The sequence below is a fragment of the Temnothorax nylanderi genome, unplaced genomic scaffold (genome assembly GCF_030848795.1).
Source record: "Temnothorax nylanderi isolate EJ_2023f unplaced genomic scaffold, tnyl_v1.0 TNYL_tig0672_pilon, whole genome shotgun sequence".
Taxonomy (NCBI): domain Eukaryota; kingdom Metazoa; phylum Arthropoda; class Insecta; order Hymenoptera; family Formicidae; genus Temnothorax; species Temnothorax nylanderi.
The window spans coordinates 1-19,129 of NW_027249734.1; the positions used below are offsets into that span (position 1 = coordinate 1).

The 19,129-nt window shown below is 34.7% G+C and overlaps 1 long non-coding RNA gene across 1 annotated transcript; it reads right to left on the reverse strand.

Annotated features, from left to right (window-relative positions):
- Positions 1–16,999: 16,999 nt before the first annotated feature.
- Positions 17,000–18,044, reverse strand: LOC139784765 (uncharacterized). Its single transcript, XR_011721674.1, has 3 exons — positions 18,014–18,044; positions 17,290–17,389; positions 17,000–17,158 (listed from the first exon to the last, which is right to left on the reverse strand). It is a non-coding gene; the product is annotated as an uncharacterized lncRNA (long non-coding RNA).
- Between the last annotated feature and the right edge of the window lie 1,085 nt (positions 18,045–19,129).

The following is a 19,129-nucleotide window of genomic DNA, read 5'->3' on the forward strand; positions in this document are numbered from 1 at the left end:
GCCCGAGCCTCGAGCTGGCATGTTTTTTCTATCTCCGTTACGCACACAGAGACGCTATGGCTATATCGTGTGACGACGCGCCGAGCCGCGAGCGAGATTGTCATCTTCCTCTTTCTCACTCTTACTCATGCGATCGAGGCTGCTCCGTCATGCTTTCACAGCGTGAATCTGAGGAGACAACCAATGTCGTACTTCCTGAATTGTGCTGTATTTTTAATATGTTGTATCTCTCTAGTAATAAAAGATAAAGTAACTTGTGTCAATGCGCAATAGTTTACTTATAACATAATTGTTTAATGTTTTTTATGTACATAATGTGTCGAGTCCGTAGAAGTCACTTCTAAATAATATGCGTGGTCGAGCGCGTAAGGCGACTGGCTGGAATGCGGAAGTCTCAAAGTTACCCCTGTTTTTTAAAACTTTTTTTTTTAACATAAAAGTGGATTAAAATAACTTAGTCTGCAATATATAAAAGTAAAAAATTATTACTTTATATTCTTTATAGTTATTCACATTGTTTAGCAAGTTTAAAGCAATAGACATATAGCAATGACATCTTCGACTTTAATTATTTGTCGCTTCACTAAAAAAATGTGAATAACTATAATGAATATAAAGTATTATTTTTTTTACTTTTATATATTGCAGAATAAGTATATTTAATACACTTGTATGTTTAAAAAAAAAGTTTAAAAAAACAGGGGATCGAACTTGAGACGTCGGCATTCCAGCCAGTCGCCTTACGCGCTCGACCACGCATATTATTTAAAAGTGACTTCTACGGACTCGATACATTATGTACATTAAAAAACATTAAACAATTATATGTTATAAGTAAACTATTGCGCATTGACACAAGTTACTTTATCTTTTATTACTAGAGAGGTGTATAAACATATTAAAAATACAGCACAATACAGGAAGTACGACATTGGTTGTCTCCTCAGCTTCACGCTGTGAAATATGACGGAGCAGCCTCGATCGCATGAATAAGAGTGAGAAAGGGAAGATGACAATCTCGCTCGGCGGATCGGCGCGTCGTCACACGGATAGCCAGAGCGTCTCTGTGTGCGTAACTGGAGATAGAAAAAACATTGCAAGCTCGAGGCTCGGGCTCGATCTCACGAACAGGCAGCGATTGTCGTCTCCTACACTGTCTGCATGTATGCGGGTGTGTGCATGTTGTGAATGCATGTATCGTGCATGCCATTTAAACCTCAAACGTCTCGTCTAATTTCATGAAAGAAATAGGATTTTAGTAATGTCGAAAATTTTTACAATTTTTTAGGTGCAAGCCTAATGGTATTTCGATACATACCATATATTGGCGCGCAAAATATAGAGTCAAGTAATAGTTGTAATACTCGATAACAAACATAGCACGTATGTGTAAAGGAAAAATAATAAATTTATAAAAAGGTCATTTTTGTACGGCTTTATAATAAAAAGTACAATGTTAGAGAGAGATAAAGAGAGAGAAAATAAAAAAAATGCTCATATATAGTGGTTTACTTGACGCCTACAAATGCTTTGCATCATTTTTCTTCTTTCTTTCAATGAGAAAGAAAAGAAGAAGAAGAACGCTCCATAGCATTTGTAGCGTCAAGTGGACCGCAGCTATGATCATACATGTGTAAAGTAATAATGATATGTAAACGTATGATATATAGTGTATACATAGAATATATTGTACAATGCAATAGCAATTTTATTTTTTTATTGAAAAACATGGCAAAAGTTATTTTTCATTTATTGTTATTTTATTTCACCTATATACATATATTTATGGAAAGATTATACAAGGCAAAGACGTCAGTCATGAACATATTTATACATATTTAATATACACACATTTTACAAGATACTATTTTTCACCGGGACCATGAACGAATGAACAATCGGAAAGAAATAAAGCGAGCGTAGAAGTGAGAAGAAAAGAGAAAGAAAGAGTAGAGAGAGAGAGAGAGAGAGAGAGAGAGAGGAGAGAGAAATCGCGCGTTTTGTTAGTAAATGCGAGAACACACACCCCACACACACGACGCCAACACAGATGCGATGACAGCGAGCACGACTGTATTTGTGTGACAGTATTTTTTATATTTTCTTAGAATTATTTGAACATTGAATTATTAAAAACATTTGGAAATAGGATCGATTTATTTATCTTCTTTTCCCTTAAAAAATTACTATTAAATACATGTCATAAAAGTTATTGTTGTTTCATACATGGTTCGTTATTATATATACGTAAAAGTAATATGTAATAATGTTATAATGTTTATCATTAAAATTCTAAGTAATTATTAATATTTAAAATAGACATAGAGAAGAGAACATAATAAATGTAATCAGCATTACTGTTTCGTAGCATATGGTTTATTTCACTGATACCGAATTAGACCAGTAATATATATTATTACATATTAAATATGCGGAACACATATATAACGTTACATGTTTGGAAAAAAAACCAATTATGAATTATATCAGGCATTATTTTTTTCACGAAAAAAAACGATAATAAATAAATCAATCATATTTACAAAAGGTTTTAATAACTCAATATGTTGCAACAATTGTAAGAAATATATATACACATATACACATAAGTGTAACAGAAGTATCTGTTTCGATGAAGAAAAGGTGTTGTCATCCACAGTGGCTCAGTGGGAAGATGCTCCGCCTGTCACCGAAGGGACTCAGGTTCGAGTCCGGGCGCCGCCTGTACCGCAAGGATATTATGTGTCCGCACCGCTTGTATCGCAAGGAATCTGACTGCACCGCAAGGATATGTGCCGGCAACGACTGTACCGCAATCCCCTTTCCCCCAACGACTGCACCGCAACCCCCCCCCCCCAATTACCCCTGAAAAATACACGCCAAAAATTGCGATGTATATTCCCAAGAAAGGGAACGGCGGCAGCGACAGGGACAGCGACAGCGACTTTACCATAGAGCCACTGAGGGATTTTTTTTCAATTTTTACAATGTATATTTGTTGAACACATTTTACAAAATAATTTTTTTATTTAAAATGAAAAAAAAAAAGAAATTGAAGCTATTTTTTTTATGTATTTGGTGCAATTGTAATGTTTGTAATATCTCTTTATAACATGTAATTTATTTAAAATATAATTAAAGGTCAGGCTCGTATATATCAACAATTATTTATTTTATCGTTCTTTGTACAATTATACTTGTCTTGCTAAGAATATGTATGCATATTTACCATATGTGTTAAATATTATTCTATTTTAAAATTGATCAACTGCGTTTCTTTAGCACGCACCGTGTCCGTGTTATGTATTTTACTTACATCGTCATTATATTACAAAATCTCATTATTTAGTATTTCCTCAGCGACAATCGTTATTGTACGATATATGTTTTATATTACTTTTATTGAAAGAAAGGAGAAGAAAAAAATGCTGCGAAGCATTTGTAGCGTCAAGAAAACCTCAGCCTATATATGAGCATTTTTTATTTTCTCTTCTTTATCTCTCTCTAAAATTGTACTTTTTATTATAAAACCGTACTAAAATGACCTTTTTATTAATTTTATTATTCTTATTATTTTTCCTTTACACATACCTACTATGGCCGGTATTCATAATCAGATCTTATTTCAAGACCGTCTTAAGTAATATCTTAAGATGCTAATACGGCCCTGTGATTGGTTAATGACATCTTAAGATTGTACTTAAGATCGTCTTAAATACAAGAACGACTATGAATACCGGTCTATGTTTGTTATCGAGTATTACAACTATTACTTGACTCATATTTTGCGCGCTATATATGGTATGTGTCGAAATACCATTAGGCGTGCACCTAAAAAATTGTCAAAATTTGAGACACTACCAATATCCCTATTTCTTTCATGAAATTAAATGAGACTTTTGAGGTTTAAATGGCATGCACGCATACATGCATTCACACATGCACACACACGCATACATGCAGACAGTGTAGGAGACGACAATCGCTGCCCGATCGTGAGATCGAGCCCGAGTCTCGAGCCTCGAGCTTGCAATGTTTTATTCTATTTCCAGTGACGCACACAGAGACGCTCTGTCTATCCGTGTGACGACGCGCCGTGCGAGATTGTCATCTTCTCCTCACTCTTACTCATGCGATCGAGGCTGCTCCGTTATGCTTTCACAGCGTGAATCTGTGGAGACAACCAATGTCGTACTTCTATTGTGCTGTATTTTTCATATGTTGTACACCTCTAGTTATAAAAGATAAAGTAACTTGTGTCAATGCGCAATAGTCTACTCTATAACATATAATTGTTTAATGTTTTTGTACATAATGTATCGAGTCCGTAGAAGTCACTTCTAAATAATATGCGTGGTCGAGCGCGTAAGGCGACTGGCTGGAATGCCGGACGTCTCAAGTTCGATCCCCCTGCTTTTTTAAAACTTTTTTTTACACAAAGTGTATTAAAATAACTTATTCTGCAATATATAAAAGTAAAAATAATAACTTTATATTATTATTTTTTTTAGCAAAGCGACAAATAATTAAAGACGAATATGTCATTGCAAAATATGCTTTGCTAAAAAAAATGAATAACTATAAATAGAATATAAAGTTATTTTTTACTTTTAATATTGCAGAATAGTTATTTTAATACACTTTTATGTTAAAAAAAACGTTTAAAAAAAACAGGAGATCGAACTTGAAACGTCCGGCATTCCAGCCAGTCGTCTTACGCGCTCGACCACGTATATTATTAGAAGTGACTTCTACGAAGACTCGATACATTATGTACATAAAAAACATTAAACAATTATATGTTAAGCCCCTTGCACAATAGGCGATAGCCATAGCGATAGCGACAGCGACAAAGTTGCCGACAAAGGTATAGCTTTGTCGGCAACCTTGTCGCTGTCGCTATCGCTATCGCTATCGTGCAAGGGGCTTTATAAGTAAACTATTGCGCATTGACACAAGTTACTTTATCTTTTATTACTAGAGAGGTGTACAACATATTAAAAATACAGCACAATACAGGAAGTACGACATTGGTTGTCTCCTCAGATTCACGCTGTGAAAGCATGACGGAGCAGCCTCGATCGCATGAGTAAGGCTGGGGCTACACTATGCGCGTTTTCGCGAATCGGATTCGCGAATCGGATTCGCGAATCGTGCATTTGTATACCATGTGTGCTTAGCACGAATGGGATACAAATGCACGATTCGCGAATCCGATTCGCGATAACGCGCATAGTGTAGCCAAGCATAAGAGTGAGAAAGAGGGAAGATGACAATCTCGCTCGGCGGCTCGGCGCGTCGTCACACGGATAGCCAGAGCGTCTCTGTGTGCGTAACTGGAGATAGAAAAAACATTGCAAGCTCGAGGCTCGGGCTCGATCTCACGAACGGGCAGCGATTGTCGTCTTCTACACTGTCTGCATGTATGCGTGTGTGTGCATATGTGAATGCATGTATGCGTGCGTGCTATTTAAACCTCAAACGTCTCATCAAATTTCATGAAAGAATAGGGGTTTTCGTAATGTCGAAAATTTTGACAATTTTTTAGATGCACGCCTAATGGTATTGTGACACATACAATATATATAGGCGTGCCAAATAAAGAGTCAAGTAATAGTTATAATACTCGATAACAAATTTTTCACGTAAAAAGAAATATAAATGTATATAATCTATACAAAAAATATACGCTTATATATGTATATTCTTTCTTATATGTAATCTGGTTATAGTACGTATGTGTAGAGGAAAAGTAATAAGAATAATAAAATTAATAAAATGGTGATTTTAGTACGGTTTTATAATAAAAAGTACAATTTTATAGAAAGAGAGAGAGAGAGAGAAAGAGAGAAAATGAAAAAAAATGCTCATATATAGGCTATGGTTCAATGCTTTGCAGCATTCCTCTTCTCCTTTCTTTCAATGAAGAAAGAAGGAGAAGAAGAACGCTTCAGAGCATTTGTAGCGTCAAGTGGATCGCAGCCATGATCATACATGTGTAAATGTAATAATGGTATGTAACATATGATTATATATTATTATTGTACGCGACTGGTCGAAGGAGTTACGAGTGAAAGAGAATTTCGAATTTAATTGCAAAGTCTCTTTAAGTATGTAATTGTCTATAATAAAAATAATATTATATATATATGTCCAATATTTACAGTCTTTATACCGCGAGCTACGGACAGAGATTCCGCGAACGACGAATATTCTCGCGCGTGAAAGCGAGCTCACGATAACCGCGAGCAACGGATAGACGGATAGACGGCGACAGAGCAACAGTGACTTTACCATAGAGCTACTGAGAGATAGTTTTTTTTATTTGTACAATGTATATTTATGTTCTACATTTTACAAATATTATTTTTATTTTAAATAAAAAAGAAATTAAAGCTATTTTTCAAATGTATTTGGAACAATTTGTTTGTAATATCTCTTTTATAACATTTTATTTATTTCATTGCTTTTTGTACAATTTATACTTGTCTTGTAAAGACTATGTATGCATATTTACCATTTGTGTTACCTGACTATTATTCTACTTTAAAATTGACCTACTGCGTTTCTTTAGCACGCACCGTGTCCGTATTATGTATTTTATACTTACATCGTTATTATATTACAACATCTCATCGTTTTAGTATTTACTCAGCGACAATCGTTATTGTACGATATATGTTTTATATAACTTGTATAATTGTAAAGTATTTTTATATTAGTACATTATCATTCACTCTGTAATGGCTTTTACGTTTATACTGTAATAGGATAAATGAAAAACAGTAATGATATTTTTAAAAGAACAGGAACCTAGAATTATATTTTTAATTTTACGCCAGTTCATTCTATTACCTGTAACAAGAATATTATGATAACAAATAAGTGTATAAACTGTATAATTACGTATAGTTTTGTAAGATACAAATTTTTTTTAAATTATGCCGTTTTATAAGAATGATCGAGTAGTCGATTTTGAAAAGTATAATATTGTTACGACGTTATAAAAAATAATGTAAATAATGATTCATATGCATAATCTTATAAATCGTTAATTTATTACTAATTGAAACTAAAGTCCGAGGAGACAGAATTTACAATGTCGTTTTGACATAGTGTAGAGTAATAGTCAGTTATCACAATGGCACAGATGCATATATATCTTTGCAAGACAAGTATAAGTAATAGAAAAAGTAATAAAATAAATAACATGTTATAAAGGAGGTATCACAACATTAAAAGTGCACCAAATACATGAAAAATAGTTTTAATTTTTTTTTCTTTTCAAATAAGATAAAAATTATTTATAAAATGTATTCAACATAATTATACATTGTAAAATTGGAATAAAATATCCATCAGTGGCTTCGACAACCAGTGACTGCTCTGCGTATATTTCACGTCGGTAGATGCGGACCGTATATTTACGTATGGCACGCGACCGTTACGAATCCGCGCAAACAAATGAATGCGCGTATCGTGTCGCGAGCGGGCCGGACAGCACGCTGCTAGGACGATCTCTCTCTCGTGACAGATCTCGCTTCCGTGCACGTCGTGACGTGCAGATTGTGTCGTTGTGACAGGAAATTTCAACGAATAATTCTGCCGATCCTATTGTGATCGTAAGTATTGCTCAGTCATTTATGAAATATTAATTTTTGTATTATGTGCAGCAATTATTATTATATAATATTTGTGTATCTTTTTCTTAGCAACATTAGAAATGAAGGAAGACTATCGACACAAGTATCCAAGCAGCCGCCGACTTTCCCGGAAGAAAGGATGGGCAAGAAGGTATGTTATACACATATACACAATCATATATCTGTTCTGAGGCGGAAAAATCATAGTATTAAATGTACAAGAGGCATTTAAGAATAAAGACTTTGACTGTGTGATTTTTCGACGAGAAAAAATTCCATTCAGTACTGTATAATAGTGCATCCCGCTAGAGTGGATAACGCAGAAGCGGAATGAGCAGATCACTAATCACGGGAGCGGTTCGACATAATTTTGAAGGGGCGATCAGAACAATCCCGTGATAATGATTCGCTGATCCGCGTGATCCGCTCCATCGGGATGCATCCAAAGATAAACAATAAAACTGAATAAAAAATTAAGTCTTCTAAAGTTTATTAATTTATTATTGTTGTTGTTTTACATTATTAAAAATAGAAAAGGATGAAATGGTTGAAAACATTTTTGAAACGTTTATTTTTTATCGGAAATGTCAAACTTTTAAATTACTTTAGCTTCGCGAAAAAGATGTAGAGTAAGTAAAAAAAAAGTATTTTAGAGGCCACAGTCTTTATTTCAAAGTGCCTTTTTGTACATTCTTTGATATCTCACTTATAAAAAGTCGGACAGCAAAGCCCGTTCTAAACAGTGGGATTAAATTAAATTAGTATTAACAACGTTTCGGTCAGTCATGTCAGTGTTTACGTCAAAATATGAAAACTGATAAAACAATACAAAAACTTGTTATAAACGCATTGTTCGCATAGCATATTCATAACAATATATTAAGACTTTTACCTCGTTTCTTCCGTATGGAAAAGTAAAATAATTAAATAGATCGATGTGAAGATGTAAATTCTACAATAGCCGTAAGACGCAAGCAATAAGACATAGGCAGTAAGAATATTTAACCACAGTCGATTATTCTTGAACTGAAAATCTCATTGTCAATAGCTTATACTGCTTACTTTTTTACTACATACTCTTACGGGCATTGTAGACGAGCCTTTTTTCCTTGTAGGCAGTCATGAAAACTGTCATTCATACATGACGAGAATCATGCTTTTTACAGTTGTTTACATAACTATCTAAAAATTTCCATCTTTTGTATGTTTATCGGTTTAAATATTTTGACCGTACTACACTGAAGATGGTGTAATGACTGACCGAAACGTTTGTTAATACTAATTTAATTTAAGTTAATACTATTAATGTAACGCAAACACTTGTTACGGCTTTGCTGTCCAGCTTTTGGTGGACATGCAAAGTCGCGAAGAAAACTGTGCCGAATTTTGAAAACTCGTATATTGTTACGAAAGTCTAAATCCTGAAATAAACGTGACAATGTCCCGAAAGGTCCATAATCTTGAAATACAAGAAATGGGACAATGTGTCGGGAAAAAATTATAAACTAAATTGAATATATCGAGATAGCACCGTATCTCGAATTCAAAAGAGGAGAGGAGAGTAGACAAAGTATTCAGAATTGTCTCGACAATTTTGTCAGAAATTATGTAATGTATAATTCTTATACAATAAAAAGAAATAGAAAAAGAAGTGTTTGTGTGTGTGTGTATACATAGCATAACATATATGATATCTTAGATTGATTTATATGTATATATATATATATATATATATATATATATATATAACAATGTAAGATATATGTTACGCTGCACACACACACACACACACACACACACACACACACACACACACACACACACACACACACATTCCTTTTTCTTTTTCTTTTTATTGTAAGAACTGTAATGTATCGAAATGATATATAGCAACTGACTCGTGAAGTTTTTAAAATTCTGAAAAAGTGTCGAACAATTCTGAAATACTTTGTCTACTCTCTTTCTGTCTGTTTTGAATTTTGAGATGTCCACTTTGATCTATAATTTTACCGGATACATTGTCTCATTTCTTATATTTAAAGATTATGACTTCGGGACATCGTACGTATCTAAGATTTCGAGATTACGATCTTTCGGGACATTGTCGTAGTTTTCAATTTTTGTGATTTTGATTATTTAATTACAACAGGGAGAACAATTCTTTGACTATTTTTTAATATCATTAACAAAGACAATATAAAAAATTAACAAAATAAAGCTTTATATGTAAATGTACAAAAACATATGTTTAATTTTTTAAACGTTAGTAGTAAGAAAGTAGTTAGTAAATTGTAAAAATAATATCAAAGGCTTCATCATGAGCTGGTTAATTGTAATAAGTACCAGATGCGTTCATCGTGAGCTGGTTACTTAAATTTTCAGCGGCGTTTTATCGTGAGCTGGCTACTACAATTTTCAGAGGCGTTAATCGTGATCTGTCTAATTGTAATAAGTATACCGGATGCGTTCATCGTGAGCTGGTTACTTTTAGAGGCGTTTATCGTGAACTGGCTACTACAATTTTCAGATGCGTTAATCGTGAGCTGTCTAATTGTAATAAGTACCAGATGCGTTTATCGTGAGCTGGTTAACTTTAGATATATTAATGTTGTAGACATAATATTTCAACGTTATGATAAGTTTGTAATAATGAATAAATAAGCAAAGAATTGTTCTCGTATAAAATGATATCTGTCGAGGTAATGTTTAAAAAATGCATTTCGATATTATATGTTTATTTGTTTTTGCAGGCGGCAGGTGGCAAAGATGCAGCAATTGAAGATGGAGAGAGGTACAGAGCTTACCAACGTAACTGAAAACGAGTCCATGGAATATGTCGAATCAGTGGAAACACTGTGCGACAAGATGGATTCGAATATCAGTACCGAGGTAATGCAGTGCGAGGCTATGGAGCAAAATATACCAGGTATGTTTGTAGAAAAAGTTCCACATAGCGAGGATAACGAAAATCTCGTTATTGACAATGAAGGCCTTATGGATGCAAATCGTATCCAAGAAAATCTGCCTGAAGGCCGTCGCATTGTCGACATATCTTTTATGTGGAACGAGATCCATAGAATTTTTGACAACCATGCGCGAGGAATCGAGTGCCAATTTAAGATTGGAAACTCGTAAATTCTCGTCGTTGTGGGTTGCTGACGCAGTTGTTCTTCAAATGCCAAATGTGCAATTATGAAGACAACATATGGTCAGAACCCACAGAACCCACAGAAATGTAGATATTAATAATAGTGCAGTAGCCGCAACTATAACAGTTGGGAGTGGTTATGCCCAACTGGAAGAGTTCTGTGCGGGTATAAATGTTCCTTGTATGTCTGAAAAGACGTACATAAAAAATCGAGAAAATGTTCTCGATTATTTTGAAAAAACAGCCATGGAAAGTATGAAAATGGCAGGCCGAGCTTTGAAAAGCACTCGCCTCGAGAGAAATGAAACTATAAATGGCATTCCATATATAACAGTTGTAGCGGATGGTAGTTGGATGAAAAGGTCGTACGGCCACGCTTACGATTCACTTTCCGGTATTGGTGCCATACTTGGTTTACGCACGCAGAAAGTCCTTTTTGTTGGTATCCGTAACAAATTTTGCACGGTGTGTGACATGGCGGAGCGAAAGGTCTCGAGCCAAATAGTCACAAGTGCTACAAAAATTTTGACCGCAGGGCCAGCTCCACAAGTATGGAAAGCGACGCCATTGTAGAAGGCTTTAAATGTAGCCTTGAAATGCATGGATAATATATAAAACGGTTATTGCCGATGGCGATAGCAGCGTATATCAGTCCATTAAGAATAACGCACCATATTCCGAACAAATGGTAACTGTTAAAAAATAGAATGCACGAATCATTTGCTTCGCAATTATGCAAGAAGCTAAGAGCCGTGGCAGAGACAGTTCAGCCAAAACACCATAGAAAGCGTGGCTTTTGTACAGCTACGAAATGTTGTAAGAAGCAATATTTTACCAATACGGCGAGAAGTGCTAAATGCAGCCGCCTTACGAAGAGAAGAAAAACAACCTCACCATAACCAAGGTGTGGAATTGCAGAAAGATATCTTGAACATTCCTAGCCACGTTTTGGTGAGCATAAAAGATGTAAGGAACGTGGTCGTACATGCGAAGAAAACCGTAAGGGAACCAAAAATTGGGTGCCATATTTAAAGTTGCACGGTTTATATCAGAAAATTGAGAGTGCTATCATGTACTTGAGCGCTTATTCCGAAAGTTTGTTGTTAGAGTTAACAAACAATCCTGCAGAGTTGTTTTAATTCCATAGTCTGCAAGAAATAGGTGGAAAGCGTATTAATTGGGGCCTACGAGGTTCTTATAATACGAGAATTGCGGGAGCTGTTGTGCAGTATAATACGCAACAAGTTCTTACGCAAGTGCACCAAAACGTGTGTGGAAATGTTCCTCCGATTGTCGAGAGTTTAGAAAAACGACGACAAAAAAAAGTTTTTGATGACTAAAAATTATCGACAAATTCATGGCAAGCCCAAAAAATTTAAACAAGAGTCTGGAACAGATCGTTATTATGGACCGCAATCACAAAAGCCAGACCTTCCGTCTGACGTATACCAACAACTTGAGCAAAATCATAAGCAAAAGTTGTTGGACAACGCAGAAAACAGACACAAAATTGAACAGGAGACAAGAGACCAAAGCGAATGTGAACTGTGGCAATTATTGAGACGTGAAATGTTAACGGCATCCAACTTTGGAGCTGTCTGTCGCATGAGACCAACAACGTCTTGCGCAAGCGATTGTAAAAAGCATTTTGTATCCTTCGTTCATAGACAATGCAGCCATGACATATGGTCGCGAGAACGAAAAAGTTGCCAGAAACGAGTTGGCTGTAAAACTGAACAAAACATCACACCATGCGGATTATTCATTGATTATGAAAATCCATTCTTGGGTGCTTCTCCGGATGGACTTATTGATGAAGACGGTTTAGTAGAGATAAAATGTCCCTTGTCAGCTGAAAATTTAAGAGCTGATGTGGCTGTCAAAACATTGTCTCAATTGAAGGGCATATTCGATAAAAAGAATGCAAATAAAATGAATCGAAATCATCGATTCTTTTATCAAATTCAAGGCCAGTTAAACATAACGCAGCGAGATTATTGCATTTTCGCCATATGGACACCGGAAAGTATAAAACAGTGGATGTGAAAAGAGACGATGTTTTTTGGAAAAATCAAATGCTGCCTTTCCTAACACGTTTCTATTATGAATGCATGCTTCCAGAAATTTTGGACAGCCGCCATAATAGACATATGGCAGTAAGAAATCCACAATATATAATGGAAGCTAAAGAAGCTAAAAAAGCTAAAGATGCGCGTAGAAAAACAAATAGTCCGCAAAATAGCAGAGAAAGTAGTATTGAAAGGGAAATTTAGAAGAATTTGTGCCAAAGAGCAAACGTTTAAAATGTGACGTTTTTTTCAACAAAAGCACCATCTGCCGCTGTTACAGATCCACAGCAAGATGATGATTGCATCATAATCAGTTATGACAATAGCTATAATTTAACTGAAGATGATATAGCAAGACGCAGAAAGTGTCTGGATGACGTAACTGTTTCTCTTCATATAATACAAGAGAATGTTTTGCCCACAAATAGCGAAGTAACTGATGAACCATTAGATTTATTTTTACGTGTCATAAGAGAAACTACATGTTTCGAAACGCAAAACGTTCAGTACATATATTATCCTGACATGATTATAGCTAGTGACAGTAACAAAAGCTTACAAATCATTGGAGGGACTTGTATTCGTCACTGGCGATGTATTTACTTTGATGGATTTAAACTTCATGTGTATGATAGCCAACCTGGCTGTACAAACAAAAAATTTGCAGAACAGGAGAAAATTTATATTCGCAAACGTTTTCCAAAAATAAACGTAAGTGATATAATTTTTGAAAAGGTCCAAAGACAACCGGACGGTATGTCTTGCGGAATTTATGCTGCCGCTTTCGCTACAACTGTAGCCTTAGGAGGAAATCCTTGTGAGGAAAAATATTCGAATGACGTACAACGTATGAGACGTCATTTTATGAATATTATAGAAAAATATGAATTGTCACCTTTTCCCAGACAATAAATGTTTTTCACGTCACGCCAGTAGAAGAAAAAATAATTTACATTTCTAATATACGGTACTGACAAAATAAAATGTCAGAAGCGTCTATTTAGACGGTACTGACAAAATAAAATGCCAGAAGCGTCTATTTTGACGGTACTAACAAAATAAAATGTCACAAGCGTCTATTTTGACGGTACTGACAAAATAAAATCCCAGAAGCGTCTATTCTGACGGTACTGATTATTACAAATGTATCATTTGTAAATTACAATCGGAGAGACGGAAAAATATATTGGTTGCGTTCTCACGGGAATGGGCGTTGGAGGGGCCCATTCTATTTTCTCAATATTCAAAACATATAGTTTTGTAACATTACTTTTGTACACTTGAGAAAAAATGTATTGTAAATATATTTGTCATTTTATATTATAAATATATAAACAGTACACACACACATATATATATATATATATATATGTAATATATACTCTTATACATATAATTGCGTAGGCGCTATAATTGAGTATATGTATATGTGTATGTGTATAAATTGTAATACGCATTATATATATGCCTTACACTTCCGACATCGCATATATATATATATATATATCAAATACATGATATATACATATATATACTAGAAAAATATCCAATGCAATGTTACGGAATATTAGAAACGGGCCTCGGTTGTACGCGGTGCTCTCGCGCACACGTACACGGCACGCACTTGTGTGCGGTACGAGAGTCACCACACTGTAGCAGCCTCGATCATATCAGCTGACAATCAGAGCGAGAAGGAAGAAACGATATATTTTCTCTCGCTCACTCGGCGCGCCACGTGCTGCAGTCGCAGTGTTGCCGGACGCATCGGTAGCATGCGATAGCATGCTGATCGACGAGAGGTTATGAGCATGACATGAGGTTATGAACTGTCATGACTTATGACAGTTGTAACTAAATGTCTCTTGTACTTCATTGTGCGTCACTGACGCACGCATACACGTAAGAAGTGTTAGAAGTTGAGTAGTAACAAGTGTGAGAGTGTGTGCGCGAAAGAAACGGCAGCGATATGATCATTTGGCTGTCAGCTGAGATGCTATACTCGCAACGACAGGTTTTTGCTATCTGGGATATTAGCCTGGTTATTTTTAATAAGTGCCAGAGGTGTCAATCGTGGCTGGCTACATTTAATTAGTTTCAGAGGCGTTAATCGTGGGCTAGCTAATTTTAATTCAGTGTCAGAGGCGTTGATCGTGAGCTGACTACTGATAAAATGTCACAAGCGTCAATTCTGGCGTTACTGACAAAATAAAATGCCAGAGGTGTCAATCGTGGGCTGGCTAGATTTAATTAGTTTCAGAGGCGTTAATCGTGGGCTGGCTAATTTTAATTCAGTGTCAGAGGCGTTGATCGTGAGCTGACTACTGAAAAAATGTCACAAGCGTCAATTCTGGCGTTACTGACAAAATAAAATGCCAGAGGTGTCAATCGTGGGCTGGCTAGATTTAATTAGTTTCAGAGGCGTTAATCGTGGGCTGGCTAATTTTAATTCAGTGTCAGAGGCGTTGATCGTGAGCTGACTACTGATAAAATGTCACAAGCGTCAATTCTGGCGTTACTGACAAAATAAAATGCCAGAGGTGTCAATCGTGGGCTGGCTAGATTTAACTAGTTTCAGAGGCGTTAATCGTGGGCTGGCTAATTTTAATTCAGTGTCAGAGGCGTTGATCGTGAGCTGACTACTGTAAAATGTCAGAAGCGTCTATTTTGACGGTTGAGAAAAAATGTACTGTAAATATATTTGTCATTTTGTATTATAAATATATAAACAGTACATATATATATATAAAATAAAAGTTGTGTGTTTTACATTATTCACTTTCGGTGAAATAAAAATGCTAACACTCAGAACCTATGTTCATAATACATAATGCGCATATGTACATGCAATGTATACATACTCATACATATAATTGCGTACATGTATATATTGTATGTGTATACATTATAATACGCATTATATATATGCCTTTTCACTTCCGACATTGCATATATATATATATCCAATACATGATATACATATATATATTTGAAAATTATCCAATGCAATGTTACGGAATAATAGAAACACGGCTCGGTTGTACGCGGTGCTCTCAGCGCACACGTACACGGCACGCACTTGTGTGCGGTACAGAGTCATCTGTCACACACATGCTACCGAGGCCGTCGGTAGCAAAAAATAAAAATATCGACATATTGATTATTTTTTATTCCAATTCCTACCACCCTGTGGTACGGCGCTGTAATTCGCGTTAGAGTTCGCCGACCTTCTTTACCGACGCCGATCGAGTTCGTCTGCGGCTCCAGCATCCCCTTAATACATAAATTAATTAATATTTAATGATAAAATAAATAAATGAATTATTGAATTAATAAATAAATCACGTTATGAACTCAGCTCCGAAACAAGCAATATGTAAACTGACAGGATTTTTCTATCGAATGGACGCTGATGCGGTATTGCGATGTGACAGAGGCTGATTTTGTTTCAGAATTAAGCTACCAAAGAGTTCCTTGAGCGTTATAAAGCCAGTAAAGAAAAGGCAAGGAAAAGCAGTTACCAATATTGTCCTCTTAAGACGTGTCCATCAGGTAAGTCGCAAGACAAATACTTGTTTAGGAAAATGGATGCTGGTCTCTCTCAATTCATTTATAATATTCTTTATTTATAATATACTTACTTCTTTATTTATAATATTCTTCTATGATTAATTTTGTTTCAGAAGCTGCCAAAGAATTTGCAGAATCAAAAATATAAGAAACAAGAAACAGATATTAGCGATTAGGAAAATGAATTACATATCGAATAAGTAACATTTACTTCGCCAGTCAATAATTAACACAATTGAGAATTTAATTGAACTACACCGGCAATGATTATAATCGTGGTAACGATTATAATCGTCGTGACAAATCGTCACCGAGTTTCGACCAAAAATTCTGGTCATTCTAAAGTTGATGCAATTTTAGATGCTTATAATATAAGCATCTTAATTAAATAATTAAATTTATTGCGAAAAATATTATCCTGCCAGAGGTAATATTTTTCGCAATAAATGTAATTATTTAATTAAGATGCTTATATTATAAGCATCTAAAATTGCATCAACTTTAGAATGACCAGAATCCTTGGTCGAAACTCGGTGACGATTTGTCACGACGATTATAATCGTTACCGCGATTATAATCATTGCCGGTGTAGTTCAATTAAATTCTCAATTGTGTTAATTATTGACTGGCGAAGTAAATGTTACTTATTCGATATGTAATTCATTTTCCTAATCGCTAATATCTGTTTCTTGTTTCTTATATTTTTGATTCTGCAAATTCTTTGGCAGCTTCTGAAACAAAATCAATCATAGAAGAATATTATAAATAAAGAAGTAAGTATATTATAAATAAAGAATATTATAAATGAATTGAGAGAGACCAGCATCCATTTTCCTAAACAAGTATTTGTCTTGCGACTTACCTGATGGACACGTCTTAAGAGGACAATATTGGTAACTGCTTTTCCTTGCCTTTTCTTTACTGGCTTTATAACGCTCAAGGAACTCTTTGGTAGCTTAATTCTGAAACAAAATCAGCCTCTGTCACATCGCAATACCGCATCAGCGTCCATTCGATAGAAAAATCCTGTCAGTTTACATATTGCTTGTTTCGGAGCTGAGTTCATAACGTGATTTATTTATTAATTCAATAATTCATTTATTTATTTTATCATTAAATATTAATTAATTTATGTATTAATAATTTAATGATAGAATAAATAAATAAATTATTGAATTAATAAATAAATCACGTTATGAACTCAGCTCCCGAGCAAGCAATCTGTAAACTGATATGATTTTTTAGTGAATTAATTAATTAATTAATTAATCAAATTAGAATCAAAGCCATACGGTCCAAGGTTAGATCTTTGATAGCTTTATATTAATTTCTGTGTGAAACACAGCTATCGTTGGAACATTAATTAATTATTAGTAAATGAATTATTAAATTAATAAATAAATCACGTTATGAACTCAGCTCCCGAACAACCAATCTGTAAACTGATATGATTTTTGAATGAATAAATAAATTAATTAATTAATTTTTAATTAATTAATGATTTAATTAATTATTTAATTCATTAATTCATTCGTTCATAAATAGTATTGTGCCAGCGACAATATTATTTGCACCGATAGACTTACCAATATATTTGGAATCTGTATTTCCTGCATTCATATCTGTAAAGTTGGCCCCCCTTTTTCAAAATTCGGAACTTTTTATTAGAGTTCTGGATTCCCCAGCAAGAGTTCTATAGTTCTCTATGGATTTTAGAAATAGTTCCGTCATTTAAAGTGGTGAAAACACCATTTTTAAAATGGGGAGGCTAACTTCACGGCGCCCCCCATTTTTGAAAAAATGAATTTTTTATGGTAGTTCCGGATAGATTTCGATGAGTTCTAAGTTCCCTATAGGTTTTAGAAAGAGTTCCGTTCAAATAAGCCCAAAATCGATGTCAAAGTTGAACAAAAAATTTCCACATTTTTTTAAAATCAATTTTTTATGGTAGATTCAGAAAGATTTCAATGAGTTCTAGAGTTCCCTATAGGTTTTATAGCGCTACAACCAATATTTCAAAAGTTACAGCCCTTTAAAGTGCCACATCTCGAAAATTTTCTAAGTCCCGGGGGGTAATTTTTTTTTTCGGAAATCGGCAGTTCTCGCGGGAGTTCTGGGGATTTTAGGTGCGCACTTTGAAGGGCTGTAACTTTTAGAATATTGGTCGGATCGTTTCGGAACCTGATAGTTTTCGATAGAACTCTTCGGGGGGCCACCAGAACTCCCGTCAGAACTCCGGAAAAAAAATTTTTTAATTTTAGAGTGCGCACTTTGAAGGGCTGTAACTTTTGAAATATTGGTCGGATTGTTTCGAACCCTGATAGTTTTGGGTGTGTGGAGAGGATTGTATTTAGTTTACAAAAATTATTTATTATTGGATACTACTCACATATTGATGCTTATCAAGTCATAAAAAATGCGACACACAACAGTTTTGAGATGGATTTTAGTTCTTTGATAGACGTTTTTCCTACTTCAGGTATTTTGCGCTACGGCAATACTAACGATAATTTTGTATGTTTTCGTTAATGTGATAAATAAAAATACTTAAACGACTTAATCTTTAACTGTTTATGCATTTTTTTTATGTGCTATACATTAATGGCTACACATGGAAAGAACGGTTTTGTTGAAGAATTTAAAAATTTAGCTAGATACAGATCTGAAAATAATTTTGTTGCACCATCAAAATAATTATAGTA